Source organism: Triticum dicoccoides, chromosome 7B, assembly GCF_002162155.2.
Source record: "Triticum dicoccoides isolate Atlit2015 ecotype Zavitan chromosome 7B, WEW_v2.0, whole genome shotgun sequence".
In the NCBI taxonomy this organism is placed as follows: Eukaryota; Viridiplantae; Streptophyta; class Magnoliopsida; order Poales; family Poaceae; genus Triticum; species Triticum dicoccoides.
This window is the reverse complement of record NC_041393.1, coordinates 748,142,020-748,159,868: the sequence shown is the minus strand read 5'-3', so window position 1 is coordinate 748,159,868 and position 17,849 is coordinate 748,142,020.

The following is a 17,849-nucleotide window of genomic DNA, read 5'->3' as shown; positions in this document are numbered from 1 at the left end:
CGTCCTTATCCCCTCGCCTCGTTGCCGGCGAGGTGGGTTCGGCTGGGACGCGCCCTGTTCCTTCCCGGGTCGGGGGAACAGGGGAAGGGGACGTGGTGCGGGGGCTGGGCCGGCTGGGCCGGCCAGTCTGGCTGCGGGCCAGGGGGTTGGGCGGTGGCCGTGCGGGTGGGTTGGGCTGCGTGGTCCAGGGGGCTCCCCCCCCCTTTTGTGTTTTTTTTTGTAATCTCTTTCTTTTATTTATTTCCCTTTCTGTTTTATTTAGTTTTAGGGCATTTAGGCATTTTATAAAATGGTGTTTGCTTCACCATAATTACCAGTGCAATATTTGGCAACCCCCGAACATTTTCGCTTTGCCTTTTGAAAACTTAGGGTGTTTGTCACTAATTCATATTTTGAATTTGCAATGATTTTGAACTACCACTTGATTAGCAACAGTAACACGGATGACATGGCATCATTAAAAGAGTTTTACTGTAGCCTAATTATCCGGGCGTTACAAATCTCCTCCACTACAAGAAATCTCGTCCCGAGATTTAGGAGGTAGAAGGAAACAGTGCGGGGTATTCATCACGCAGGCGATCCTCACGTTCCCAAGTGGCTTCATCTTCGGAATGGTGCGACCACTGGACTTTGAGGAACTTGATCGCCTTCTAGCGGGTGCGGCGTTCAGCTTGGTCGAGAATGCGGACCGGATGCTCTTTATAGGAGAGGTCCTGTTGCAATTCGAGCACTTCATGATCCACTGCTCGGATTGGGTCCTTGAAGCAGCGGCGGAGCTGTGATACATGGAACACATCGTGAACCTGAGAAAGGTTCGGCGGAAGCTCCAGTTGATATGCCACTTTTCCACGCCTCTCGAGAATAGTGAATGGGCCAATATAGCGAGGAGCTAGCTTGCTCTTGATCCCGAAGCGGTGAGCACCCTTCATTGGTGTAACGCGAAGATAGGCCTTTTCGCCAGGTTGATAGACCATGTCTTTATGATGACGGTCGTAATTACTCTTCTGGCGTGACTGAGCAGTCTTGAGATTCTCGCGAATAATGCGGACTTGCTCTTCGGCATGTTGGATAATATCCGGACCAAAGAGTGGACGTTCCCCCGTTTCTGACCAGTTCAGAGGGGTTCGGCACTTTCGTCCATATAACACTTCGAAGGGGGCCATCTTCAGACTAGCTTGATAGCTATTATTATAAGAGAACTCAGCATACGGGAGAGATTCCTCCCATTTCTTGCCGAAGGATATAACACAAGCTCTAAGCATGTCTTCGAGAACTTGGTTGACACGTTCAACTTGCCCTTGTGACTGAGGATGAAAAGCAGTGCTGAAAGACAGATGAGTGCCCATAGCTTCTTGGAAACTTGCCCAGAATCTTGAAGTGAATAAGCTGCCACGGTCTGAACTGATTACCAATGGAATACCGTGAAGCGAGACAATTCTGGTCATGTAGAGGTTTGCCAGCTGACTAGCAGTGATCGTTTCCTTGACAGCCAGAAAATGTGCAACTTTAGAAAGTCGGTCAATGATGACAAGAATAGCATCATTACCCTTTTGCGATTTGGGAAATCCAGTAACGAAGTCCATCTCGACATGGTCCCATTTCCATTCAGGAATAGATATAGGTTGCAGAGTTCCAGCAGGCCTTTGATGTTCTGCTTTGATACGACGGCAAACGTCACATTCAGCAACATAACGAGCAACGTCTTGCTTCATGTTAGACCACCAGAATCTCTGGCGGATGTCTTGGTACATCTTTGTACTACCAGGGTGGATACATAGAGGCGTATCATGAGCTTCTTTCATAACCTCCTGAGTCATATTCAGGTTTTCCTTCTTACATGGCACCACTAGGCGGCCTTTGAAGTACAAGGCGCCATCATCAGCAATAGTGAAGGATGAGGGACTTCCTTCTTTGAGGTCTTGCTTAATCTTGTAGACTTCAGAGTCAAATCCCTGCATTGTCTTAATGGTGCCCACGAGATCGGGTTCAACAGCCAGGGTATAGAGGGAACCCTGGGAAACAACGCGGAGATTCATCTTGCGGAACTCCGGAGGAGGGGGAGCGAGTGCACCCGGAGGAACAATATGGAGGTTTAGCTTTCTGAATTCTTCAACAAGTGAGGGCTGAACTTTGTGAACCTGGAGGTGGTTGCAGTAAGACTTGCGGCTCAAGGCATCAGCCATTACATTAGCCTTGCCTGGGGTATAGGAAATACCCAAATCAAAGTCTGCAACAGTCTCCATCCATCTCTGCTAACGGAGGTTCAGGTCTGGCTGAGTAAACAGATACTTCAGACTTTGGTGGTCAGTGAAGATCTCGCAACGATTACCGAGTAGGTAATGTCGCCACTGCTTTAGTGCATGAATGACAGCAGCAAGTTCGAGGTCGTGAACTGGGTAGTTCTCTTTGTGAGGGCGCAATTGCCGAGAGGCATAAGCAACCACTTTGCGCTCTTGCATTAGGACACAACCTAGTCCTTGACGGGAAGCGTCGCAGTAAATGACGAAGTCCTTCTTAGTATCAGGAGGAGCTAGTACTGGGGCAGAAGTCAACTTGTCCTTGAGTGCCTGGAAACTTTCCTGACATTTATCTGTCCATTGGAACTTGACGCCCTTATGCAATAGGTTAGTCAGAGGCCTGGCAATCTTGGAGAAGTTCTCGACGAATCGACGGCAGTAGCTGGCGAGACCGAGAAAACTTCTGACTTGCTTAACGTTCTTCGGAGGAGTCCAATCGAGAATAGCCTGAACTCGTTCAGGGTTGACGGCAATACCATCCTTAGAGATGACATGCCCGAGATAGGTTACTTCGGGAAGCCAGAATTCACACTTGGAGAACTTGGCATATAGCTGATGCTCTCGTAGCTTTTCCAGCACAAGACGAAGATGTTCAGCATGTTCTTCTTCACTCTTGGAAAATATCAGGATATCATCCAGATAAACCACGACGAACTTGTCGAGGTAATCCATGAATATATAGTTCATCAGGCGAGAGAAGGTGGCTGGAGCATTGGTCAAGCCGAAAGACATGACGGTGTACTCGTATGAACCATAACGAGTCACAAAGGCGGTCTTGGGGATATCCTCCTCACGAACACGGATCTGGTGGTATCCCAACCTCAAGTCGAGTTTAGAGAACACTGACGAACCAGCCAATTGATCATACAGATCATTGATCCGAGGAAGAGGATACTTATTCTGAATGGTAGCTTGGTTTATAGGACGGTAGTCTTGGACCAATCGGTTTGTCCCATCTTTCTTCTTGACAAAGAGAGAAGGTGCTCCCCAAGGAGAGCAACTTGGGCGAATGAAACCGCTTCGAAGAGAATTATCGATTTCCTCCTTAAGCTCAAGGAGTTCATGCGGCGGCATCTTGTAGGGTCTCTTGGCTATAGGAGTGGTGCCTGGTTTCAAGTCGATGACGAATTCGACAGCTCTAGCAGGGGGAATCCCTGGGAGTTCTTCAGGAAAGACGTCTAGGAATTCACGCACGACGGGAATGTTTTCAATGCCCTTGAGTGGTGCAACGTTCAATGCGTTTAAGGCATAAAGCCTGGCCTCGGCATTCCAAACCAGATGAGCATCATAGCTAATTATTTCATCAGAAGGGTGTAGCAGATGGACGGTCTTAGTGGCGCAAATGATAGAAGCAGTATGCGCCTTTAACCAATCCATTCCCAGAATGAGGTCAATGTTAGACGACTTCAGTATAATGGGCGAGGCACGAAACTCCAACCCTTCGATTTCCACAGGGACGTCAATGCCAACCATGGAGGTCTGACATTGTCCCGCGGGGGTTTTTACCACTACCGAAGTGTTCATCTGCTCAAATTTAACATCGTGCTTGTATGCAAATTCTTCTGACATGAATGAATGCGATGCACCTGTATCAAATAAAACGGATGCTGGTACTGAATTTACGAGGAGTGTACCCATCACAGTAGCAGGCTGGTCTTGAGCTTCATTCAGATCAATGTGGTTGGCATGAACACGGCCATAAGACTTGGCATTGTTGTTGCGGGCCTGGTTGTTTCCCCGGCCAGTAGCTGGAAGGGCCAGTTGATTCCGATTCTGAAAGCAATCCCTAGCACGGTGACCTGGTTGACCACACTTGTAGCATAGGCCATTATTGGGAGTGGGAACAGGAGCTTGGGGTGGCGGAGCTGGAAGCCTTGGCTGCCTAGTTGGAGCAGTAGGCAGACGAGGTGCAGCGTAAGACTGCCTTGGGGCTGGTGCATTTGGACGGTACATGCTGTTCGGGATCCATATCTTACGCTTCTGCGAGGGCGGGCCCGAAGATGAGCCCGTGTCACGGTTGCGCCTTTGAGAGCTCTGGTGTTCTTGCAGACCCGTCTCGACATTGATGGCCTTGTTCACCAAGGTGGCGAAATCGGCAAAGTCATGCACTAGAAGTGCGAGCTTGATGTCAGCTTGAAGGCCTTCACGGAACTTCTCCTGTCTGCGAGCATCAGTTGCAATGTCTTCTTCAGCATAGCGGGATAAGTCCAGAAACTCCCGCTGATAAGCTTCAACAGTCTTGTTGCCTTGGGTGAGGTTGCGAAACTCACGCTTCTTCCGGTCCATGACTCCCTGAGGAATGAAGCGGACACGGAAGGCAGCCTGAAAGTCTGGCCAGGAGATGATTGTCCCAACTGGCAGAGTACGCCTGTGGCTGTCCCACCATTGAGCTGCGGGTCCCTTCAGGAAGAAGGAAGCAAAAGTGACATAGCTGGCAGGGGCTACATCAGCAGACTCCATCTCATAGGTGATGTCACGGAGCCAGTCATCAGCATCCAGCGGCTGGGTTGAGCTGCGGTACACACTTGGGTTGAGGCGTATGAAATCCTGCAGAGTTGTTGTGTTTGGATGCTGGTTCATATTGGGGCGAGGAAACTGAGCCATCACGTTTTCCATGAACTGGCGATTCATCTCAAGCTGTTGGATCATACCAGCCATGTACTCAGGCGGTGGTGGGAAGTTGCCACCACGACCACGACCAGCTGGTCTAACCATCCTGTTAATATATAACAGGGGTAGTTCAGTATTGAGAATTTCGCATAGACAAGAGTCATTCATGAGGAAACATGCATAATAAAAGGAGCACGACAGATACCACATAGATAGTCGGCATAACTTACAAAAGGGGTCGGACATAGAGTTCAGTACACAGAGTTTAGTACATAGATTAAGTCATCATAGGCGGCACGCAGGCTCGCGAGTGCATCTAAGACTAATGAACAAGACTACATCAGTCCCAGGAGGTACTGTGAAGGTAGCTGTAACCTGACAGCTGGTAGTGAGGCAACGGATAGTCCTCCACGTCAGTGGCCTGGGGGCCGCGGATACTCTGGTGTAGAACCCGACGCTCAGGTGGCAGAAGGGGACCAAGTGCGGGAGCGTAGCCTCCCACCTCTGGCCATCCGACACCGTGGGGCATCACGGTCCTGGCTGGGTAGATCGCAGAACGCGGCAGCTGTCCAGACTGGACAAAGGGGTGCAACCGCGTCAGAGCCCTGTAAAGGTGCTGACGAGTGGTGTACAACTCGTGGCGAAGAGCTCTGTTAGCTCGGTCCAGCCCATCAGCATGCAGAACCAGGCGCTGATGGTGGAAGGGCTCTCGGGTGACGGTGGAGTAGGCGGCAGTGTAGTATCCCTCCGCGCCAACGTCAGATGCGATAGGAATGTGTCTGAAAGGGGAAGTGTCCAACGCCTGATACTCTCCACGAAGACGTGTCAGAGCAGCATGAGCCGCATCGTGGACTGCCATCTCGATGGTCACTCCAACACCATGAGCGGTGTGCAGCACGGTAGTGGACTCATACTCCCGAGAGTAGAGGTGGACGATGGCACGGTACTGCTCCTGGTTAAAGTCCTGGTACTCCTCGTAGACGGTGTACTCAGGGTGCCAGCGATAACCCAGATAGGTCATCATATCAGCTAGCACAGCAGGTGATCCTGAGGCACCAATGGCCGCAGTGTGGCGCACGACCTGCCTCGCAGGTTCCATCTGAAAACAAAGATGTTTCAATGGAGTCAAATGACAACATGGGCACTATTCAAAATGCTATCCTACAGAATAACTATGGCTTATCCAACTTTGGGGTGAACGTGGTAACGGGATCCTAATGTCAGAGTTAGTAAATTCGTTTAACCCGGGTAGAAAAGAGTTCAGAGTCCCAGAGTAAAGGTCGAGGAGTAAAAGATCCTAGTACCACCCGATGGCGACGTGGGCCCGTAAGGCACACAGCCAAGTTAGTAAAAGTTTTTGTAATGTATAGACTCGACTTCGGCCAAGAAGTGTGGGAGGGGGATTCCTACAGGCAATCGGCTCTGATACCAACTTGTGACGCCCCCGATTTAATCGTACACTAATCATGCCCGCAAATGTGTACGATCAAGATCAGGGACTCACGGGAAGATATCACAACACAACTCTAAAACATAAATAAGTCATACAAGCATCATAATACAAGCCAGGGGCCTCGAGGGCTCGAATACAAGTGCTCGATCATAGATGAGTCAGCGGAAGCAACAATATCTGAGTACAGACATAAGTTAAACAAGTTTGCCTTAAGAAGGCTAGCACAAACTGGGATACAGATCGAAAGAGGCGCAGGCCTCCTGCTTGGGATCCTCCTAAACTACTCCCGGTCGTCATCAGCGGGCAGCACGTAGTAGTAGGCACCTCCAGTGTAGTAGGGGTCGTCGTCGATGGTGGCATCTGGCTCCTGGACTCCAGCCTCTGGTTGCGACAACCAGAAAGAAAGGAAAGGGGAAAAGGGGAAAGAAAGCAACCGTGAGTACTCATCCAAAGTACTCGCAAGCAAGGAACTACACTACATATGCATGGGTATATGTGTAAGGAGGCCATATCAGTGGACTGAACTGCAGAATGCCAGAATAAGAGGGGGATAGCTAATCCTGTCGAAGACTACGCTTCTCGCAGCCACCGTCTTGCATCAAGTAGAAGAGAGTAGATTGAAATCCTCCAAGTAGCATCTCCAAATAGCATCTCATAGCATAATCCTACCCGGCGATCCCCTCCTCATATCCCTGAGGTAGAGCGACCACCGGTTGTATCTGGCACTTGGAAGGGTGTGTTTTATTAAGTATCCGGTTCTAGTTGTCATAAGGTCAAGGTACAACTCCAAGTCGTCCTGTTACCGAAGATCACGGCTATTCGAATAGATTAAACTTCCCTGCAGGGGTGCACCACATAGCCCAACACGCTCGATCCCATTTGGCCGGACACACTTTCCGGGGTCATGCCCGGCCTCGGAAGATCAACACGTCGCAGCCCCACCTAGGCAAAACAGAGAGGCCAGCACGCCGGTCTAAACCTAAGCGCACAGGGGTCTGGGCCCATCGCCCATAGCACACCTGCACGTTGCGTACGCGGCCGAAAGCAGACCTAGCCTAATGGCATTCCAGTCCAATTCGGCGCGCGCCGCTCCGTCGCTGACGTCTGAAGTGCTTCGGCTGATACCACGACGTCGGGATACCCATAACTACTCCCACGTAGATGGTTAGTGCGTATAGGCTCGTAGCCAGACTCAGATCAAATACCAAGATCTCGTTAAGCGTGTTAAGTGTCCGCGAACGCCGAACAGGGCCAGGCCCACCTCTCTCCTAGGCGGTCTCAACCTGCCCTGTCGCTCCGCCACAAAGATCCACACAGAGGGCCGTCGGGACAAAGGTCCTTTCAGCCCCCAATCCGTGGATCACTCGCGGGTACTCTTCGAGCTGACCCGACTTTAGTCACCATCTGTATAGTATGTATGTATGTATAGTATATACCCGTGATCACCTCCCGAGTGATCACGGCCCAATAGTATAGCAAGGCAGACTGACAAGAATGTAGGGCCAATGATGATAAACTAGCATCCTATACTAAGCATTTAGGATTGCAGGTAAGGTATCAACAGATGTAGCAACAATGTCAGGCTATGCATCAGAATAGGACCAACGGAAAGCAGTAACAGGCTACACTACTCTAATGCAAGCAGTATAGAGAGTAGAATAGGCGATATCTGGTGATCAAAGGGGGGGGCTTGCCTGGTTGCTCTGGCAAGAGAGAGGGGTCGTCAACTCCGTAGTCGAACTGGGCAGCAGCAGCGTCGGTCTCGTAGTCTACCGGAGAGAAGAGGGGGAAGAAACAATGAATACAATGCAAACAAATGCATATCGATGCATGACATGACAAGTAACAATGCTAGGTGTGCCCAATCGCGGTAGTAGGTGATACCGACGAAGGGGGAAAACATCCGGGAAAGTATTCCCGGTGTTTCGCGTTTTCGGACCGGTGAACCGGAGGGGGAAAGTTGCGAGTTCGGTATGCTAGGGGTGTGTGGCGGACGAACGGGCTGCGTATCCGGATTCGTCTCGTCGTTCTGAGCAACTTTCATGTAGAAAGTATTTTCATCCGAGTTACGGATTAAAAGATATGATTTTCTAAAGATTATATTAATTTCTGAAATTTAATTATTTAATTATTTAATTCGAAAATGAATTTATGACGTCAGCATGACATAAGAGTGACGTCAGCAGCCAGCAGTTCGGTTGACTAGTCAAATTGACATGGGGGACCCACCTGTCATAGACAGTGGGTTAAACAGGGTTCAAACTAATCTAAATTCAGTTATTAAACTACTGGGCCCACCTGTCATTGTCTAATTTAGGTTAACTAAACTAATTTAATTAATTCCTGTTAATTAGGGGGGTGGGCCCCACTGGTCAGTGGCTGGGGGTTGCCAAGTCAGCAGGGTTGACTGGTCAACCCAGTCAACTGGGGCCCGTGGGGCCCGTTGGCAGTGACCCTGGTGGTAGCCCCAGGTCAGCCACGTCGGGTGCCGGCGCCGGAGTTGGCTTTCGCAAGCCAAAACACGGCGGAGGACGCCGGCGAGCTTCGGGATTCCGCCACGGTGGCCCAAAACGGGCGTGGCTACTCCCGTTCGAAAGCTAACGACGTCGCGCGTCGCATGGGGCTACGGGTTGGTCTCGGGGATGATCGGAACCACGCCGGCGAGCAGCGGAGGCGGCGACTCGTACGGGTGGATGTCGGAGACGGTGGAACAGCGGGCTACGGAGCAAAAGAAGAGGCTAGGCAGGCTCTACGTGCGGGGGCGAGCTAAACGGGCACTGGAGCGGGACCATTTGGTCGCCGAAAGCTCGTCGGCGATGAGCTCCCGCGGTGATGGGTTCGGGCACGTACGAGGCGGTGATTACGAGCACGTTGGGGCGAGGAGAAGAGAGCGGAGAGGAAGGAGAGCTCACCGTGGAGCACACAAGAAGGCTCGGTGGCGGTTTAGGAGCTGCAGGGGGCGGCGCCGGAGACGAAGAAGATCGATGGCAGCCGGAGAAGGGGACAAAGGGGATCCGATGCTGCAGCGCCTCCGAGCTCCAGCTGAGGCCTCCGGTAGGCGAGGAAGGTGACGGAGGCGTCGACGGGCACGCAGGCGCGGCGAGGCGGCGACTGTGGCCGTGCGATTCACGGCGGCGAGGCCATGGCGGCGCTCGGTTGCGGTGGGGGAAGGAGGGGGAGATGGATCTGGATGGGAGAGGGAGAGGCGCAAGGACCGAGGGGAGAGTGGGGGCGAGTGGGAGGAGAGACCGAGGGGCGCGGCGTCGGCGTCCTTATCCCCTCGCCTCGTCGCCGGCGAGGTGGGTTCGGCTGGGACGCGCCCTGTTCCTTCCCGGGTCGGGGGAACAGGGGAAGGGGACGTGGTGCGGGGGCTGGGCCGGCTGGGCCGGCCAGTCTGGCTGCGGGCCAGGGGGTTGGGCGGTGGCCGTGCGGGTGGGTTGGGCTGCCTGGTCCAGGGGGCTCCCCCCCCCCCTTTTGTGTTTTTTTTGTAATCTCTTTCTTTTATTTATTTCCCTTTCTGTTTTATTTAGTTTTAGGGCATTTAGGCATTTTATAAAATGGTGTTTGCTTCACCATAATTACCAGTGCAATATTTGGCAACCCCCGAACATTTTCGCTTTGCCTTTTGAAAACTTAGGGTGTTTGTCACTAATTCATATTTTGAATTTGCAATGATTTTGAACTACCACTTGATTAGCAACAGTAACACGGATGACATGGCATCATTAAAAGAGTTTTACTGTAGCCTAATTATCCGGGCGTTACACCCGCATCCTCGCCGTCGACCCGTCCGCGACGACGTCCAGCCGACCCATGTCCGGGACTGGGCTCCGTCGGGCTGGCACTGGGAGGTGCTGCTTGGAGGGGCGCGCCGCTTGACGAGGAACCCGGCCGCGGGTCCCGTCGTCCACCCTGATCTCGTTTGGTGGCGTTCGCGTGGGCCAGTTTCGGTGCGGAGGGACCCGGCCCCGCCGGAGGTGGTACGTCGCCGTGTCACGGAGGAGGACGAGCACGTCCATCGCTACATGGTTGCGTTAGAGGGCGGCAGGTTCTCCAATACGTGGCAGTATCTTCGGGGATCTCACTTCAGCTATGATCCTGTGAGGGTTCCTTCTCTTTGGGTGTCCACTGCCCGCGCCGGAGGAACCGCGAGTGTCCTAGATTCTTCTGTAGTATTCGATCTTTATTAGCTAATAGCCAGTGATGTACTATTCAATATTATATATTATTCGAGACGATGTATTCGAGATTATATCTATTATTCTGGACGATGTATTCGAGATTATATCTATTATTCGAGATTTGAATACTAAATTGTTTTATATTTCTTTTGGATTAGTTAAACAAAAGCTATGGCAGACAATACCGACAGAGAGGGAGAACAGACCATGTTCGATATGATACGTGGGGCAGAGAGGGAGAACAGGCCTATTTAGTTCGTCATTTCATGATATGAACTATTTAATAACCCCTTTATTCATTTTCTTTGTCGGCGGGCAGGGCTTGGGCAAGATTTATCAGCGTCACGGAAGGTGAATGGAAACAAAAGCTTCAATGGGTTCGACCCAAGGTAAGTAATTAAGTAGTACTAGCTAGCTAGCTAGCTGCCATCTCTTTAATTATCATGCTTGATTAATTTTTATCTGATCAAATTCCATTCTCGTAAAGGCCCTGAAGCAGGCGCAGGGGACTGATCTGTGTGCATTCTGCGTTTGCGAGAACATTCGCATGATGGCGTCCGAAAGGAGCAGATCTCAAAGACAGCAATGGGTACGCTTGTCAGAACACTATTCACAATTTTTACACCATTATAGATATCTAGTCACACAACTAATACACATGTATATTGATCTTCTTCTTAATAGTTCAAAGAGGTGCGGGAGAAGCTTATAGAAAGGGAGTGCGTAGAAGCACTTCAAGAGAAAATAGCGGGATTTTTGCTCGACCAGGTCATAAATCCGAATGGAGAATTCTATTACCCGCTACCGCCTCCATGAAAACCACTTTCAATTGTCATCGTGCTCCGAAGGCACCAATTAGGCTAATGCCACTGGCTCCGAAGGCAACATTCATATGTAGGAAAAATTGTATATAGCTATACATGTGTGTATGTGTGAATTAATTAATATGGTGGTTTAATTTGTGAGACATTGATGTGATATATATGTGCATGATTGGTTCTACTAGAAATTCTATATATATATACATATATATATATATACATATATATATATACATATATATATAACGTGTACAATGTGTAGTATCGTAAAATACCAGCAAACGGAAAAGAATTAAAATGGAAACACAAAATTAAATGAAAAAGAAATCATAAAACTAAAAATCCCCCAAACCCTATAGTACCGGTTGGTCTTACCAACCGGTACTAAAGGGCTCCAGGTCCCCGGAGCTGGCTCGTGCCACATGGTTGCCCTTTAGCACCGGTTCGTGCTGAACCGGTACTAAAGGGGGGGGGGCCTTTAGTGACCACAAATTAGTGCCGGTTATGTAACCGGCACTATAGAGCCTTACGAACTGGTGCTAATGCCCGGTTCTGCACTAGTGTGTCCATAGCTAACTCTTTGTCGATACTCCAATCCTTCAGGTCTCTCTTAACGGACTCCTCCTATGTCAAATTCGGTCGACTCCGCCCTCTCTTGACATTCTCCGCACGCTTTAGCCGTCCGCTATGCACTGGAGCTTCTTGAGGCCTGCGCTGAATATGCCCAAACCATCTCAGACGATGTTGGACAAGCTTCTCCTCAATTGGTGCTACCCCAACTCTATCTCGTATATCATCATTCCGTACTCGATCCTTCCTCGTGTGGCCACACATCCATCTCAACATACGCATCTCCGCCACACCTAACTGTTGAACATGTCGCCTTTTAGTCGGCCAACACTCCGCGCCATACAACATTGCAGGTCGAACCGCCATCCTGTAGAACTTGCCTTTTAGATTTTGTGGCACTCTCTTGTCACAGAGAATGCCAGAAGCTTGGCACCACTTCATCCATCCGGCTTTGATTCGATGGTTCACATCTTCATCAGTACCCCCATCCTCCTGCAACATTGACCCCAAATACCGAAAAGTGTCCTTCCGAGGTACCACCTGGCCTTTTGGGTTTCATCTCCATAAGAGTGGCTGAGTTTTTACGTTGGCTCGTCAAGCCTATCACAACCATCCTCCTTTAACCAAGTTTACACTGAATTAAACAAATTTTCATGCTCCAAATTTAAACAAGTTTAAACCTGTTTAGGTCACTTGTTTTAGGAGTACAAACTGAGTATGCAAACTGGATATACACTGAATTTAAATAAATTTACACTGAATCAGCATGTTTTATACTCCTTGCGACTTGACTATGCAAACTGGGATACATGCTGACTTTTATACCTGCCTACTCCAAGTTCAGTAAAGTTACAGGCCTAGCACTCTAGTAATCCTGAACCTATAATTATGAAATTAGAGTAAACTAATGACTGCAAAATTTATACTCAAGTTCAGAACAAATGACTGCTACAGAGAGTAATTACTCCTGAACTTACTCCAAGTTCAGAGGAAGGGGTACTTGCTGAACTTGCTGGACTAGAGGAGTACTTGTTCAGGATCAAGTTCACATAAACTACAGTTCTAAAATTAAAGTTTAGAGTAAACAACAGTTCAAGATACAGTTCTGAAACTAGAGTAAACTACAGTTCTTAGACTAAAGTTAGACTAAATTAACGCTAGAGTACAGTTTATATAAACTACGGTTAGAGGACACTTAGAGGATCAAATCAGGCTTGATGCTTTCCTTGCAAAATATTAAAATGAGAATGAGAATCAGATACTCCAGTTGAGTAGAATGAGAATTACTCAGGGGTACACTGAATTTTATCAGTGAGTTACACTGAATTACAGAATTTTAATTACAGGGGTACACTAAAAACAGTGTGTTGAGTTTAATTACTCCAGTTGTGTGGAGTACTCGAGTTCTAATTACTCATGTTTAATTATACTCCAGTTCTAGTTATACACTTGTGTGGAGTAGATGAACTGCACTTGAATATCAATATCTGTTCACTATGCAATATGAACTGTAGATGTAAATTTTGAACTAGTCCTCGGAGTATGAACTGTACTTTGAATTGTTGAACTGTAGATGTGATTTTGAACTGTAATTTTGAATTATTGAACTGTGAATGTCTTGTCATTTGTATAAGGAGTACCTACTGCTGCTGCTTCTTGAGGTATATTGTCATCAGCTGATGCTTCCTCTTGGAGCATATGCACATCATGTGCTCCTTCTTCTACTGCAGGAGGAGTGCACTTTAGGTCTGGGAGCACCATCTCCCAGATCTGGGAGGAGCTGCCGGTACAGCAGGATCTCCGAAGTCCGAACTCAGCTGAGGCAAGGCGCTGGCCGAGCAGCAGCTCCGGACGCATCAAGGTGCTGGGCGAGGCCCTGGGCGAGCAGGAGCACCGAGGTGATTGGCTAGGCGGCTGGGCGCTGGGCGGTGAGGTGCTGGGTGCGGTGAGGCGCTGGGTGCCGCTGGAAAGGTTGGATGAATTTGCTCGCCCAGCTGCTGGGTGGCGCTGGGCGGCAAGGAGCCGGGCTGCGCGAATTGCTGGGCGAGGATCCTGATTTTCAAATTCAAAAATTGCTGGGCGAGGAAGAAGGGGTAGAATAGATAAATTATAGGATTTTGGGCGCTGTCGGAATTTCCCTCAATCTCTTATCAAACTTTACAGAGGGAGTACATGATAAACAGATGAATATACCAATATCTACATGATAAACAGATGAATATACCATGATAAACTTTTGAGCATGCACTTGCTGTGTTACGTTCATTGTTTATAAGACGAGGCTTTGACAAAAGACCTTTGTCGGCCTACTGTTGATACAACTATCCTACTTAGGTTATGAACTAAGCTACTACTCCCTTCATCCGGAAATACTTGTAGGAGATGGATCCAGGGTACTTTCCATGCGTTGTAAATATAACCGATGGTACTCTCTGCTTTCTGTCTCCTATGACTATTTCCATTCATTGTAAATACCATTGGACCATCCAACGTAATCTAGCTCTTATGGTTGTCACAGTGGTTTCATACTTTATTTTTCTACTGTTATATGCTTAATTTATGATTGTTTCCCATCATGTAGACTCTGAAATATGGCCGCATACTTTCATTCAGCCATAATATAAGGCAGCAGTTCCTTCCTTAAGGGTGTGTTTGGTTCGGGAACGAAGTGTAATGGAATGTCATGGTTCCGTTCTACTAGAATGGGTCGGTTCCATCTCTGTGTTTGGTAGAAGCAATTCAAAGGAATGGAATGGTTATATTTTGATGTTTGGTTTAAGGGATGGAATGAGATGGATTTGTTCAGTCAAACAAAACTGCTGAATAAAGTGGTCATCTACCAATCCATCCATACACGCTCAATCTCAAAGAAAAAAAGGCTTGAGCACGCTCTGCCAGAAACAAATCGCAGAGAACCGAAGGAGCGTGAGTTCATCCATCCACGCATGCATTAGATTGCAGAACAAATCGAAGGCTGCAGGCTCGCAGAGAACTAGAAAAGAAATGAATCAGACTCAAATCGCAGAGTTCAACAACAGCCACCCTGCACAAGATCCAAGCATGTTCAGGCGCGGTCAACGGCCAGCGCTGGGAGCAGCTACCCCGTCAAGCGCGGCGGCGTGGAGCTTCCCGGGGTGGGGCCTGGCGCGATGCAGTTCCCCGTCACCCGCGCGGACCCGAGCTCATTCACGGCGACCTACATGGCCTCCACGGCCGCCTTGGAAGCTCATTGACGGGGGCACGCAGGGGGGCGGTCTGGACAAGGGGGCGCCTGCTCCCGGCGGCGGCGGCGGCGGCTACCCGAGCCGAGAGGTCGCGCGAGGAAGGGAAAGAGGAAACACGAGATGTAGTCGCGGGAGGAAGAGGAGCGGTTCCGCGTGGTCCGCTCGATTTGGAGAGACCGCGCGGAACGGCATAAACAGCGAATATGTCATTCCAGGAACGAGTGGGTTCCGGCTCCTCAGATCAACCAAACACAAGAATGTGCTCTAGGAACGGAACGGACCCGTGCCGTTTCACTTGGTGACAAGAACCAAACACACCCTAACATCTACTCCCTCCGTTCCGAAATAATTGTCCCCGATTTGAAATCGCGCTCAGGTCGTCGTCTTTCTCCGTCGCTCCTTCCCTCCGCCAGGACTCCATCGCTCCTCCCCTTCGCCAGGCGGAGAAGGACTCCGTCCCTCCTCCCCTTCGCCAGGCTCCTCCGTCGTCCGCATCTCCGGCGTCCTTCCCCGCCGGCTGCCTGCGCCGCTCCAATCGAGAGCCAGATCCCCTCTTTGGTCGCCCTTCCCCGCCGCGATCGGAAGCTCCCTCGCCGGCGCTCCACTCCAGAGCTCCAGGCGCCACAGCTCCACCTCCATCCAGACCAACGCATGCGCCCAGGCGCTCCTCCTCTCCACGCCCAGGGACTCCTCTCCATCTCCAGGGACTCCTCCTCTCCAAGTCCGCCTAGGTTGAGGCGAGCTGGAGCTGGGCTCGGCTGCTGCCCAGGCTCTCCTCATTCCAGGCTCTCCTCACCCCAGGCCCAGGTTCATCTCCTCTCCCTAGGCTCCGCTGCTATCGCTGAAGCAGCTTGATGATCATACTGCAAACACAAGCACACATTTCTCTGTTGAGGATATCATCTCCAGGAGTATATAGATATGCTGTCATCAGAACCATACTATCATGATTACTGCAAACATACTGTCATCAGAAACACACTGAGGACAGTATTCGAGTCCCTAGTATACTGAAGCTCTACTCCTGACGATAGATATGTTAAACTAGTCATCAGGACTAGGAGTGATTTTTTTGATATGCTCAAGTTGATCAAGATATGCAGACAAAGAGAGTACTGCAAGAGATTAGTGCCTAATTCTGAAATACTCACGGAGATCAGATTGTCTAGAAATAATTAAATGATCATTTGGGTACTGACAAAGATATGATGTACCACTGACTTGGAGTACACTGAAGATGATTGAAATAGTTAAATGTACTGAAATTGCAGTACCATTTTTCTTTTTACCCCAACAATTTGCATCATGCTGATATGTTTATCTATGAGTGGAGTAATGGAGTACTTACTCTGCTTAAGAGGAAAGCAGACCCATGTCTTGTTTAGACTCGTGCGTATGTGGCCACTTGAAAATCAGACTCTTGTTTACTCGATTCGAGGGCGTCGCCTCTCGTGTCGGGTTGGGCGGTAGTAGGAGCAGCAGTAGGCGCGGTACTACCGCTCTCAAGCGGTAGTACCGCTCTACCTCCGCTACTAGTACCGCTCGGGGGCTTCCTCCTCCTTGCCCCTTCTTTTCAGCCTTTGTGCAAAGCTCCAGCGGTACTACCGCTGGGCCTAGCGGTAGTACCGCTGCCTAGTGCGGTAGTACCGCTCGTGCGCGGACTGAGCGCATAACAGTTGGATTCGGGAGCTCCTATAAAAGGGGGTCTTCTTCCCCTTTCAACCTTATCTTTTGAGCTCGTGTTCTTTCCTCATTGTTGACCTTCTTCGAGCTTGCTATCTCTCAATCCCTCCATGGATTCTTGCTAGTTTTTGGGGGAAAAGAGAGAGGAGATCTAGATCCACGTTCCCACCAATCAATTTCTCCTCTAAGTGAAAGGGAACCCCTTGGATCTAGATCTTCGAGTTCTTCATGTTCTTCTTTCGTTCTTCCTCTCAGTTTCCTCCCTAGTATTAGTTGCTTTGGTGGGATTTGGGAGAGAAGGACTTGGGCACTCCGTGTGCCCTTGCCATTGCATTTGGTGCATCGGTTTGAGTTCTCCACGGTGATGCGTGGAAGTTACAAGTTGAGAAGCTTATTACTCTTGGTTGCTTGATACCCTTGAGCTTGTTCCTCTTGGGTGCTTGGGCGCCCTAGACGGTTGGTGTTGTTCGGAGCTCAATCATTGTGGTGTAAAGCTCCGGGCAAGCGTCGGCGTCTCCAATTAGGTTGTGGAGATCGCCCCGAGCATTTTGACGGGTACCGGTGACCGCCCCCAAGGGTTGCCAAAGTGTACGGGTTCCGTGACCACCCCCAAGGGTTGCCAAAGTGTACGGTTCGGTGACCGTCCCTAAGGGTCCCTTAGTGGAATCACGGCATCTTGCATTGTGCGAGGGCGTGAGGACATTATGGTGGCCCTAGTGGCTTCTTGGGGAGCATTGTGCCTCCACACCGCTCCACATGGAGATTAGCATCCGCAAAGGTGTGAACTTCGGGATACATCGTCGTCTCCGCGTGTCTCGGTTATCTCTTACCCGAGCCCTTTACTTATGCACTTTACTTTGTGATAGCCATATTGTTTCTTGTCATATATCTTGCTATCACTTAGTTGCTTATCTTGCTTAGTATAAGTTGTTGGTGCACATAGGTGAGCCTAGTTGTTGTAGGTTTTGTGCTTGACAAATTAACCGCTAGGTTTATTCCTCATTTGTTCA